Source organism: Anser brachyrhynchus (assembly GCF_964034855.1).
Source record: "Anser brachyrhynchus genome assembly, chromosome: 13".
Taxonomy (NCBI): domain Eukaryota; kingdom Metazoa; phylum Chordata; class Aves; order Anseriformes; family Anatidae; genus Anser; species Anser brachyrhynchus.
The window spans coordinates 16417564-16431859 of record NC_137708.1 but is presented as its reverse complement, the minus strand read 5'-3'; the positions used below and the strand labels follow the sequence as shown (position 1 = coordinate 16431859).

Sequence of the window (14296 nt, the reverse complement as noted above, 5' to 3'; positions counted from 1 at the left end):
AAATACGTCCAAAGCCACTGCTGCAGGAGATCTCTCTGCTCATGGAGGGATCTTCTCCCTGATGGCAACACTTAGGGGGTTTTTACCTTACCTGCATAGTGGTGATGAATTTATAAGCAGGCACAGACAGCTTGATGGCCCTTCTCTTTTCATCCTACCTATTGTTATTCATATAATTGTATAATCCTTATTTGAAACTCCCTAAGCTATTTGCTTCAATAACACAAGTTTTATTCATACGATGTGGTTTGAAGAAACAGAGCATAGTGTCTCCTGCAAGAAAAATCCAAATGATGTTTCTTTGTGGCTGGAATTTAATCTATTCTAAGTGGTGCCTCTGCTCCCTAGTGCTTTGCTTACCGGAGGTGAGCTCTCTGGTGCTGAAAACAGAAGATATTTTAGCATTTATGTGCGAGCGCGTGCATGCAGGAATGCAAATCTGTAAAAGTTCCAGAGTTCATCTAAAATGCTAACAGAATTACAAGCTCCCAACCTACAGGGCTTCTGACCGGAAGAACACGTGGTGCTCATTGCTCCTTCCCAAACACAAGAAATGCAGTTATAGTGACATCTCTTCTTCCCCTGGTCAGCAGAGTGGTCTTAATTGTCTATGTCATTATGCAAAAAAAGAAAAAAAGGCCTCAAATTTTATTGTGAGGGTGTTGCTTCCACTGTTGATCTCTAGAGAAACTAATTCCAGGTGTGGGGGCAGTCCTCTCAGTGCTTTTTAAATGTGTAAATTTCTCAGGCGTAACTTTACATCTAATCTGACAGTGAGATACACTAACTGTCTTCCATATACAAGAAGGAATAAGACAAAACCTTTTGTCTCCCTCAGGCATATATCAGTGAACAGAAATAAAAACAGGAGAAATCTACCATAACTTCCATTAAAAAAGGAAGAAAAAAAAAAGAATATGGCACAACAATAGCAAGCTGTCCTATGAGCAGCAGGGGCAGCTCTGGAGAGGAAATTGTTCAGAAGAGACCTGCACTCTTCTGTTCCTCTTCAGAACACGCGATAGTACAGCTGTGCCATCCCAGGGGTTACCTACCAGCCTGAGCATCACGAATCCTCGTGTGTGGTGTGTGTGTGTACAACGGCATTTGTGTAACATCAAGTAATGAACTGCTTCTATTCAAAGAGTGCTCTAAATGAAACCACTTTTCAGGCAGTCTAATCTGACAACCCAGCTTGTTTGACAACCCAGCTTTTGTTTCTGTCTGCTACCAAGTGACTCTGGGCAAGCTGGTTTTTTCCTGCATCTTCTCCCCATTCAGGCAAATGAGCACACCACCACCCACCTCTCCCTTAAGAACAGTTAGGCTTTTTAACTCCTTAACTTTTTAAAGTAAAATCATTCAAAAATCCCTCTGTATGAGCTCCCCCAAATATCCTCATAGTCAAGGTTTTGAGCAGTTCTGTATTACTTGGCTCTGCCCACAACAGGACGTAACTCATTCAGCCATCACAAGACCAACTGCTGGTAGGTCACTCGCAGCAGGCTGACAATGCCGAGAAATGCAGAACCCGATCTTGCAAACTCTGCAGCAGAAGCCCTGCTGCAAACATTACAGCATGTGGATGAGGAAAGCAGGAAAATAAATGAGGCAGGCTGTCTGGAAAATTTCCATCCCAAAGATCAGATTATTCCTGAAACTTACATGAGTGAGCAGGGGCTGGAAGGGTTACACAGACCCCCCTGCATCTGCATAAATCATCAGCTCTCTTGGGGCTGGCAAAGCGCTGTAGAAGCACCCGATTTCCTTCAGAGAGGATCCTGCAAGTTGAGAACTGGGAAGTATGTTTACCCAATAATAGTCTGAGGTGAATTTCAGATCCCTCAGGAGGCTCCAGCCGCATAATTGCAAATACTTATTTTATGTGAACCTCATAACTTTAACTTGCAGTGATTAAAATGAAATTCCCATCTCAGATGCGCAGGAACAAAAGTCTTAATAACAACTGCTAAATCTCAGTATCACATTCAGCCACCTTAGTAACCTGTTTAAAAAATAAAAAAATAAAACATCTGGAATCACATTATCATCCAGCAAAAGGGCTGAAATTTCCCTAGGGGAAATATTGGCTTAGAGAGAAATTTTGCTTAAAAATGAAGCTTGTATCATCAGAATGTAAAATCCCAATCAAAGAAAGCAACAGTGTGCTGTAAAACCTAACCACTGTAATGAATAACAACATTTTTCTCTTTGTATCTGTTTAATACCTGAACAGTCTATGTTTAAATTATCCAGCAATGAAAAAGTTCCCTACGGATTCTCCCCCTCCTAAACACAGGTCCAATGCATTTAAAAAAAAGTCACTCCAGGTTGATCACAATGATCATTTGTTTGTGGCAAGCACCACTAATACAACAAATACCCTCACATTCTTCTGTCGTACTGGTAGATAAATGAAGATAACCCTAACACTAACACGATCCCCTATATGCTGTCACGATAACAATGCTGTAGAGTGTCCTACATCTGCACAGGATCATCATCCAAACAGTGTCAGTCGTCTGAGCGAGCCAGGGAAGGTTTTCTTCTTTAATGAATCAGAGAAAGAAACCAAACGTTGGAGCTGATCTTGCCAAACATTTTCAGGTGGCTGTACAGAACGCTCTCGGCATTATGAAACATCCGTAACAACACAAAGAAAAGAAGCAGACTTCTTTTCACATGGCTAACAGCATTGCTTGTGCTTCAATTTCTTCTGCCAAGACAAAGTTTCTTTGGGAGAACTACAGCAAAGAGTGTTCATTGCAACCCCTCTGTAGAGGCAACTGTGGTCAGAAGAGGGGAATTTGGTGGTTTCGGGAGAAGTTTGATTTAGATTGGGTGACAAACACATGGGGAAGGGCGCTGTCAGGACACTGCTTTCCCCCTGCTGTGCCACCGAGCACACACCGAGTTGGCCTAAAATGAATGCTTAATGTAGACTGCATTACTTCCCCAAGGCACCTGGCATTTAACCCTGATCCCAAGCACTTCCCTTTTTCCGTCAGATGTTGAAGGTGCCGTACCCACAGGTCAATGGGCCAGCTCTGTACTTACGGTGTTGTTAGCTTTTTGATAAATTGCGCTCGTCAACCCTACCTTTTCTTCTGCAATTTGCCAAGGATTAAGCAGATGTGGACAGGAAAATAGTTAACTAGGATTGCAAAGCAGTTTCCCTGGTTTTCTTCACACTAGGAATGCACCAACAGTAGAAGGGATACGTACAATTAAACAATGTTGTTAATACATTGTGCTGAATGAAAACACATACATTCAAGTCACAGCGTTACAATTTGGATATGACAAAATACGGGGTTGCTCAGATGTGGAGTTTTACTTTAGCACGTTGAAGAAGCCTGATCAGACCTGATTCTGGCTTTCAAGCACCCTAACACATGGAATGTCTTATGTATACGGAGAGAAATTACCCGAGATGCAGGGATGTCCTGGCAGCAGAGGACAGGATGAGGAGCACAGTGGCAGGGCTGTAAATCCTGGTCTGTTACTGGCATTTATGGATGTAGGAGAACTCGTTTAATCTCCCCAGCACCATCCACAGCTCTGTAAATCAGGTCACTTTGGATGTGCTGCTGTTCAAGAGCTTGCACTGCTACATTAATCTGCTTAGGCTCCTGCTTGCCCTAAGACCTAAGTCATTTGCCTTTTTTAGCCCTAAGACTGGCTCCTGCGGTCTGGTACAGCCTTTGCTCCCGCACCTACTTTGCAATTAGTACCCGCGGTAGTGAGTTTAAACCTCTATTGCACATTTTTACATGAGACCACGCGTCTGGAACGCAGCACAGACAACAGGATGTGATGGAGGACTGCTGTTGCCAGTGTTTAAAGGAGTATCATCAAAATTAATCTGTTCTAAAACAACATCCAAGTTTCCAGAGCACCTGATAGGACTGAGTCCACATCAGTTATAATATTTACTTTGACTTTTATCACCGATATTTGGCATTTTCATTTTAAACTAGAATATCTCCTGACAGTTTTATTTTCCTTTTTACTATACTTTTATTTTGTTATAGGCTGGTATCTGATACTCATTATCTTAAAGCACAAGTGCTATCTGATTTCAATGCAGACTGGTATCATGAAGGAATGGCAAATTGCTTTAGGAGATTAATAATATAATCCAAAACAACTACCTACAGGTTTTGTATCTACACATTTGTACTACGACTTCCCTATCTCATTCTCCTCCTGCTTAGCCCAGGATATGTGCGATGTTGTAATACCAAGAAATACTGCTGTAGCTTCTATTTACTGCTGTGAAGAGATGACTTTGTGAAGAGCTGAGAAAAACTACTAAAAGGGTGGAAAAACTTATCTGAGATTGGCCAGCATAAAAATGGAAATTTATTCCAAGCTGACAGATAATTTGAGACGTAGGAGCACAGGAACCTAAGACAGAGCCTGAGGAACTCTATCTGCAGCTAAACAAGGTCTTGAATTATGTCCCTTTGATAAAGTCACCTGTCACTGCCCGCTATCCAGGTAAAATCTGAAGGAGTTGAAAACTTCAGCCAAGTAACTGACAAGTCCCAAGGGAGTTGCATGTCAACACAGCACAGAAAGATGCTCTCAAATCTCCAAATACTTGAATGGACAGTCAGCCTTATGTTTTGTTCATTACCAGAAGCATTGAAAGCTGATGGGAGCTCATGTTCCACCATCTATGGAGGAAATAGGGACTTCTTAAATTATGGGGGTAATTTCTTGCAAAATTTGCCAAACACTCTTTTGAAGATGTTGCTTGAATGTTACCTGGAAGTTTAACATCCTTCTCTATCCAAAATTAGATAAATTCCAAGAATCTAGTCTGTGCTCAGTCTGTATTGAGAGAGGATAGCCACCATCTATCCCTTTATATCTAATGTATGGCATTGTCAGTTTTGGTACCACGCAGCTAATGAACACCAGTCCACACGTGGATATCTTATTTGGCTGGGACATGCTGCAGAGTCCCATAAGGCCAGTACTGGAGGCGCATAAGCTACAGCACTCTTAATATCCAAACATGCACCTGCAAGCACAGATGTCTGAGAAAAAAGTTGTAAGAGACTATGGAAGTTCTGTAATAACAGTGAGGAAATGGTTGTCAAATTGTCCTCACAAATAATACGACCATTAATTTACAATCAACAGGATTACTCACTTTCCTTCCACGACAATCACTGAATAAATTATTTTCTTGTCTACCCAGAACCTTTAAAATGAGGTGAGATCAGATGCAAATGAAGAGGAAATTGCCGTTCCAAGGACAGATTTTATTATTTTCAGTCTCTGACAACAAATATATTACTGGTCATATATAAAAAACCCCTGCCCGCTGAACAGCAGAATAATAAAACTGCAAACTTAATTATTAATGGGCACCTGAAGCCATTGGAATCTCTGTCCAGAAGCAACACTTAATTTGTAATGTGCCGTGACTCAGTCAATGTCTTTATATTTATAACTAAAAGACACCGAAACGTGTTTGTAGTAGTAACACTGACTACATGACTGTAGCAGTGCTAAGAGGCGTGGGAGGAATATCAGGTCTGATAGGCTCACATAGGTAAGGCATGAATTAGAGGAAAGTGTTTCAGAGGTAGCTGCAAAGATCATAATTGCCAGCAGCAGCAGCAGTGTCTGCAGAAACATCTGTCCAAACCTGTCAGTCAGCAGGGGAAACCAGAGAAATGGCACATCTTACATGGACACCGCACTCCAAAGTAATAGCTGTAATTGCAATAAGAAAGGTTCCCCGGTCAAACTTTTCAATGTTACTTCTGGGCAAAGATCCCAGTACTGAAAAAGATAAAGATCTTTTTCAATTCTTGAATTATTTCCATCTGTACGCCAAGTAGAAAGCATCCACAGCAACTTGGCAAAAATACCACTTTTAAAACAAAAAGGAAAGGCTGAGTTAGTGCTGGAAATTGTTGGCATTGCTGGAGACAGCCAGCAAATTCTGCACTTGTCATCAACACCAGCACTGAGCGGGAAGCAGCTGTGCCAGCCCTCACTACCTGCAATCTTCCACCACTGTTCTTTAACCCCTCTGTTACCCTTTGCCCGGAGGGAGCAAACCAGCCCTACCTTGCTGCAGTTCCTCTGCAGAAATCCCCCCCCAGGAAGGCAGTTAATGGCTGGCTGTGTAACACAAGCCCTGCGGGATGCTTTGTTGCAGTATGAATTTGTTCTTCAAGGCCAGTTCTGAGCTGGCCCATCTCTTGCTGTAGCTATCAGGCCAACAGGGACAGTCTTGCCATGCAATCACAATGGTTTCCTAATTCATGGCTTGAATTCATCATGTGCATTTGTCTACTGGGCACTACACTTACACTGACGACTTGTTTAGCTGCTTTCGCTGAGACACTATTGCATTATAAGGATTTTAAATTGATACTGTTATGAACAGGAGTTGAACCAGCAACCAGACCAGAGAGGGTCTACAACCCCAAACTGCACTCCACCAGCCCATCGAGCTGCAGAAAGAGCTGCTGTGGAAGTCAGAAATCAGAGAGCATCCCTCAGCCCCTGTAATTCTAACCTGGAAATGGGGATTTCTTTCAAACAGTCCAGTAGTAGAAGCAATTTGTAGGAGACAACTGAAATTTTACTAAGGATCTGTCAGGAATATTAGGACATCTGCATGACTAAAGGCAAACACCAGAGCAATTCAGGTGGAAAGCAGCTCTAGGCCTGTCCTTCTGTGAGCCCTGCCAACCGGGTCGGTAACTGGGCGAGCAGATCCATCGGAAGGCTTGGACCCTGCCAGGAAGGCAGCTAGGGATATAGATCAGCTTCTTCAGCTGGCACACCGCAGCAGCCAGCTAAAGGGACTCTGTCAATATTTCATTTATTTGTGAGGGAAGAAAATAAGGTTTAAAGAGCTTTGAACTTTCAAAAAAGACCCCTATAGCTCCTGGCACTATATCAGCCTAGATCAAAGTCACTTTATTTTTTTATTTTTTACTTTTTTAGATACCCAAACCTGCTCTTTTGTTTAATGCTCCCTGACGCTGCAAAGGACCAAAACGATAATAAGATGCTGCTGTAAGGACAAGCAATTCTTTTCAGGCAGAGTACATTCAAACACACATAAGGGCTCCTGTTACCTGCTAATGGTGCCACAGTTTCACTCTCTCATCTTACTCTGTCAACTTTGTAGCTGAATTATGGCTTTAATATCTTGGTCTCCGTTCTGACTATGATTTGTTCTTTGTTGTTTTTCTGAACTGCACTTCAGAGCAATACATTGTTAGAGACACTTTAGCTGGTTATAACAGAGCATCGCCAACTGAAAGTCTCTTCACTGCTATTCATTATGTACTGATATGAGTGTACATGATCTAAACATGTTCAGAACTTGGAAACCTTTCAGAACGAGTGCAAATTCCTAATAGAATATACTTCTTTACATTTACTTATTTTATTATTAAAACCAGCAGCACATTGCAGTGTAATGCTTTTCCCACTTCATGTATTTTCATCACAAGCTCCACTCAGAATGCATCCTCCATCCTTACAGTTATTTTACTTTAAATATTTCATGACTGATACACAAAAGACAACACTGGATGAATGTAACCCTTATTTCATAAATGCTCCTCAAGGGACTACATATGCTTAATACGTGAAGAAGTACACAGCAGGTCTGTCTAAATTATTATTCATAACTACGAGGGGACTATAAATGCACATTTCTTTTCAAAATTCAGGGTCAATCTAACAGAGTTTTTACGTTGAGCTATCACAGGAGTCAGCTGATGTTCAATGAATAAAGGATTTGAAAGCTCAGGGCCTCCTAACTTCCTACTGGTTCCTTATTTCGAAGGATTCATAAAGGTAAATAGGTGCAGGGAACAACAGTGGATAATTCCAGTTAATGCAGAACAAAAGGGCGAAAGGGACTAAAACCTGGCAAGAAGCTGGCAGACCATCCAAACCCCTCAGTTCTGCTGGATAAGTAACTTTCCCCATCTGAATCCATCTACGGACTGTGCAGATAATGGGGACAAAAAAAATTGCCTTCCACTGAACCAAGTTCAACGTGCCTTCCAAAGTACCTATTCAGACCTGATACACCCCAAATTCCTTTCCATATATCTGCCCTGTACCACGGACCTGCCAGGCAGCACCACTCTTTTCCTTCACCAACATTTTGATAATGAACCGTGCGTTATAACGATTCAGGAGATTCATTTGCTAGCAGGACGGGATTTGCAAGTAAAGACTGCCAGGCTCTCAAGTCTACAATACAACACGTACTGCGGTGTGAAGATACCTAATCCAACTCTAACCTGGCTGTGGAGAGCTAAACCCTTAGAAGTTGAAAGGGAAAATAACTAAGGCTAGATGTTTTTATAGCTCTCCAGCTTAAGGATAATTTTCAAAAGCGTATGGAATTGAGGTAACTGAAATAGAATACTTTAATGACACAGCCCATTAGGTTATTAAGGAGATCAGTCAGTTTGTTTCAGTTGCTTTTAATTATCTTCTGTGGAGTTGTTCTGGTTTTATACTGGTGTAATTAAACATATCACATCCCAAGCTGCTTAATTTCCTTAAAGATTCTGTTTACCTGTTTTTAATTTTATGAGAACTTTACCTTCCAGGTGTTTAAACCAACAATTAAAAAAGAGAAGACCCTCTTAGACTGAAGAGGAATCAATTCAGAATATATTTTAAGTTTATGAGTGTTCATTTTCTTCTACTAGCAATTCCCAGTCACTAGTCTCAGGCGAGATATCCTGACATTTTTAATCATACAAACACCATAATTTTGGAACAGCCATAGGCTTCTTCTTTTTGTTTCTTAAGATTTGACAGAGGATACATCATAAATGGCGCTTTAAGAAAAAACAATTCTATTATTCTAGCTAGCTGGGACAATGACTGCCACCATGAAAATAAAATTACTGCCATTAAATCGAGAACTTAATTAGAATCACATCAACAGGTTCATTTTCTACTGGGGACTTGGTCTAGTGGCATGGCATAGGATGATTTACTCAAGAGCACCTATCAGGGCTGAGCCAAGTCTGTAGTCTTTGAATACTTCTGATATTCAAGCTGCCTGGAAGAAGCTCGGTAGTTGCAGAAGGTTCATGGGCACTGCTTCTGGTAGCTAGAGATGAGCTAGCAACTCCCACTGAGAGAAATCTGGTTTATGCCCATGTATGGAGTCAGAAAGAATCAGACTCTAATTTTCCTCCATAATCCAAGCAGACACAGAGCCTCCAGATGACTGTATCAAACACAATCTTTACTTTTCCCCTCCTTTTTCATTACAGAGTGCCCTCTATCCCCAAACTCTGATAGCAAAGATCAATACGATACCAAAGGGAGAGGATTATGGTCTGCCTACACTCAGTTTCTATAACAGAGAGAGAATAAATCTCCCTGGCTGACAAAACGAGACATTAACTGCATTTGCCAGTAGTTGTGAGATACTCTTTAGTTATTCTGGAAATCCTCTTTCATGCAGACACTGGAAATCCCCTGTGCACGTCATCATTTAACCTGTCTGCCAAACTCAATGTCACCTTCCTACCGTCTATCTCCTCCCCCTGCAGCTGGTTCAGCTACAGAAAAGGTGCATAATTATTTCATAAACACGCATCAGTGAGCTCACTGAGCTTGGGAAAAGAGTGTAAAAGACTTAAGTCCTGATCTTGTACATACTTGAGAATGCCACGACATGACGATTCGCTCCAAATGATAACCAATGAGACCACTTTTCATTATCAGAGGATAAGAATGAAAGAGATGATGAATAAGAGGATACATCTTATCACAGCAAGAAGCGCCAGGATAAGAATCCAGGAACCTTGGTTGCCATTTTGTCTGACCTGAAAGGAGTCACTTATTCTTTCTGCACTTGTTTTCTTATCTATGGGGTAGCAGCACTAATACTTATTTTACATGTCTTTTAAAAGCAAATAATGTTCTGAATGCACTTTGAAATTACATGAGTCAGTGCAAAATATGGTCCCATATGTGTAATTTTAAGTTTTTAATGACAATTTAGGCATATGCATGCTGTTAGAAAAACAACAGCTTTACCAATACAATGAAAATCACTATTTGAGTTTATAAAGCCTGTATTTATTAAGAAGGTCTGCCTGAGACTAGGATAATAAAGTTCTCAAACATCTACATGCACACACAGCGGTAACTGGTTGCCAAACTTAAAATGAGTGTCAATTTGCTGAGATCTCAAACAGCCCTAGAAAATTAAGACACAAGATCTTTCTCCATAAATACAATCACCTGAAACAACTCATTCCTTACCAGCAACACCAATATTTCTTCTTCCAGGAGCATGAGATTTCTCAGAAATAAACCCATCTTCAGAGGAGATTACTAACATCTCAAAACACTGTCCACAACCCACAAAATCACTCCACCTCTACCAGTAGAAATAATACTTCAGCAAAGAAAAATTAAAAGAAGAAAAACAGAAAGAACCTTGCTAAGACAAGTTACAACACCTGCAGGACGCTTCAGTAACACAACAATTAGCATCACAAAATCTAGCTGAAAAATGAATAAATACCGTGCTTTTACAACAGATGGATACATGATGGGTTAAATAGAATGTTGATGTGAAAAGCTGCAATTTCTAAATGAAGGCATTTTCTGAAATGTCAAAATGACTCATCAGTTTGAAATATATTCTGAAAGATTCCCAAAAGAGTCAACCTATTACTGAAGAAAACTGATTAATAAGTCTAGTATCGATCTATTGAAAGTGCACAATGAGTCTGCCTTTCCCTTCGAAATTTCTTCCCACACCAAAACACTAGCAATTTTTCAGGATGGTCCACATGGAAATCATTAAGCAAACATAATAAAAAGGGAAAACAAAATGAAGAAAATCTCAAACATTTACTATAAGAGTTTCTCAGTTCACTTCTTTTGCATGAATTACTGTCACATTCAGAAACAACCCCAACCTGTCCATCTAAGGGAATGTATTATTCCTCAGAATGACATTGTTAAAGCACTTGTCTGAAATTCCCAGCTATTTAAAGCGTCTCCTTGAAGGCACCTACAATAACTTTGCATGGGGAAAAATTAAAATGAACTGATGCAATAAGTAGATAAGGATGCAGACTAAGAGAACAAACAACACCTTGGCGTGTCTTAGAATGCAAACGATCACACATGGGAACTTTCTTGAGCTCAAGCTGCTGCTGTAAGCAGCACTGAATTTATTCAGAAAAAAAAAAAAGATCAAGACTATTAGGAAAGAGATTCAGCCCCAACCCATACAGCAATACAACTGAGATCTGTAGACAGAAAATTCAAGTGAAGTACTTCAAGGTATCACAAGTGGATCTCATTCTAACTCTTCTCCACAGGCCTTTGTGTCTCTGCTGAGGAGTTTGCATGGATCGATCGATCGATCTATCTATCCATCCATCCATCCACACACACATGAATAGACATTTTAGAATGCTGGACAATGGAACTTTGTTGCATTTTGAGATGTTTTCTCTTAAGGTTATTGCAATTTATTGTAGTTATTGCAATTATAATGAGAAAAGGCTCACAAGGCAGTCTGCAAACTATGTATGCAGTTTGCATTGAAATGCACCCAAACGTGGGAAGGTGGACATCGCTATTTAACAGCACATTAGGACACACAGTGATTAAGAATAATTATCCATCTTAAAGTATAAAGCAAAATTAGGAAGACAGAGTGTAATTATGCTAATTGGAATCCAGCCTATGCACTAATACCAAACTTGGAAATGCAGCTGTGGCTCCTTCACAGGCACAAGTGTTAATTATTGTTTATGTCTCATCCTAAGGACAAACTTTCCCTGGAATACAATGCTAACCAGCAACTCAGAGAACCACCGTGCACAAAAGTTGCCCTACAAAGACACTTGCCACGCTCTTCACAACCTGGTTCTTCATTAGATATTTCTCCCCAGGATGGTTACCAGGTCTGACACAGATGAAATTATACCTGCCTGCAGAGATACTGTTGTGACCAAGGACAAGGGAGTTTTGTTTTTCCAAAAAGATTTTTAGTTCTCTTTTCTTCACCAGGAAGCCTACCGAAAACGCAGCTGATTGTGGTTTCCTACCACAAACCAGGGCATAAGCAACAAGAGCCCATGTAGAAAAATAAGTCTGAAATATATTTTGTTTCTGCCTGTGAAACTCAGCCCCCAGCTTTCATTCAATTTATATATATTTAAACTTATATGACAGTGGTCACTTTTAACATTTCATTTGTATGCACGCTTCTGATGTGCCATGGACACCAGCCAGTCACTAGAAACTTTAAGCAAGAGATCAATCCATTTCCTAATTAGAGATGGGAATTAATGGGAACTGAAATGACCATTGTAAATAAGGCAGGCCCTAGACAACGACTTCTTTACATGCCCTGTGCCCTACAGCACTTCCTTTGTAATATTTTCAAACTATCCACTCTCATCAATGATTTATGGTGTCTAGGTGCTACTTGGCAGTACTTTCAATGTCAGTGCTGATAAAGGAGAAAACTTTTATTGTATCTTGAACCATCAACAACTTGCTTCTGAAATTTGAAAAGAGTTCTTGCATTTGACCTTCATATTTACAGAGTCTAAACACCTGCACTTTCACAGAGAATAACACTTTAGGAGCACTTCACTAATGAGCCACATCAGCTTTACCCATCATCAGAATATGCCTAATTCCATTGGCCTCGCACCATCCTTCTCCAACTGGGTACTGAACCTCATTGTGACAGCTCATTTAGTTCTGCTGGCAACGTTAATGAGATTACGATTATGTGAGAAACGCACCTAGCAAGTATGAATTCTTACGCAGCCCTCTAGTAAAAAAGGAATATTACAACTTTAATAGAAGGAGGCATCAAAAAGAATTTACCCACACAAAGAAATTCAACAATTATGTTTAAATTTAATATAACATGATAAAGAGAAGAGCTGGAGTAAAAGCCTGTCACTGCTTCTCACACAATATTATTTATGGCTCTGTGTAGGACCAACACCACAACATTGGCGGTCAGAAATCTTAATACCTTCTGACACAACTGGGTTGGTCCATCTATTATCACCCACAAATCCTTCAGAAACAAATACTGGTTCAAATAATTATGCTGTTCAACATATTAACTTCCAAGACACCAACAAGAGGAACTGCAGTGATAAAATGACTTGTTTTAGGGAAGACCGGTTAAAAAGAATTATTTGTATCCTGGGCTCCAAATCAAATGCCTTTAATATTAGGATCACACTTTCCACTGAATAAATGTCAGAGAAATAAACTTGATAGAAAAATATATTTTCCATGCTCTAAAATTATGAATTTTAAAAAGGACTGAGAACACGAAACTACAAAGTCTTTAACCTCAGGGGAATAAATTCAAATACCAACCAGGTCAGTAATAATCTAATGTCAACTGTTACCATAAAAAATGGACAATGATAAATAATGAAGTATCAAGCTGCCAGGGAGGTATTTAGTGAGACCTGTGAGGATCTGTGTTATTCTTACTTACTCTGCATTATTCTCTGTGTATCTTGATTAGAATTTTAAAGAAAAGGTAATGCTTCTCCCTACCCTATTTCACAATCATTTATAACCCAGAGCATGAGAACTGTCAGCCTACCTCTTAAGATTCTTCCAGACTGTTTTTATTCAGTTTGGGTACTTGCTAGCTTGTTTCCAACATTATTTTCCTGAGAAGAAAAATAAAACAAAGCAATCAATGAAAGGTGAACGTTTACGTTGGAGAGGTTTAGCACGCAATGCAGATTTTGCTCATCTAAATGGCAGGTATTTTCTTAATTACATTTTCCTCCTTTCAAAATGTTGACAGCTTAAAGAAAAGGAAGTTTTGTACAGATCTCTGCTCTGACTGGTATTCAGCTGACTTCCACTTCCTGCAGGATGGGTAAATGCCCCTTCTGTTCACAGCTGCATACCTCTCTTATTACTGCTATGACTTTTATTGATGGAGAATATAAAAGAAATACTCATCACATGTAAATTATTTTAATATGTCGTAGCTAGCCAAATGAAAACGAAGAGGGCCAGCAGCAAGCAGTCCACTCTACAGAAAACAAAGAAGCACTGAATGTTAAAACATTGGAACAATATGAAGTGCTTATTCCTCTTAGCCTTACACTCCATTGCATCAATGCAATTATTTACTCTTCTGCAGGCGTGCATTTCTCTCCTTACCCTGTCCAAACTGTTTCTTTATAAGAGCAACACACAGGCTTCTCTTTCAAGAGAAAGATCGCTTGAGCTGCAAAAACCATGT

The 14296-nt window shown here is 40.1% G+C and overlaps 1 protein-coding gene across 1 annotated transcript in view; it reads right to left on the bottom strand.

Annotated features, from left to right (window-relative positions):
• MTMR8 (myotubularin related protein 8) overlaps nt 1–14296 on the bottom strand; it is a 75041-nt gene that overhangs the window by 60390 nt on the left and 355 nt on the right. Inside the window, exon 2 of the mRNA XM_080553868.1 lies at nt 13640–13709. The gene's annotated coding sequence lies outside the window, so the exon portion shown is untranslated. The remainder of the gene's footprint in view (nt 1–13639; nt 13710–14296) is intronic.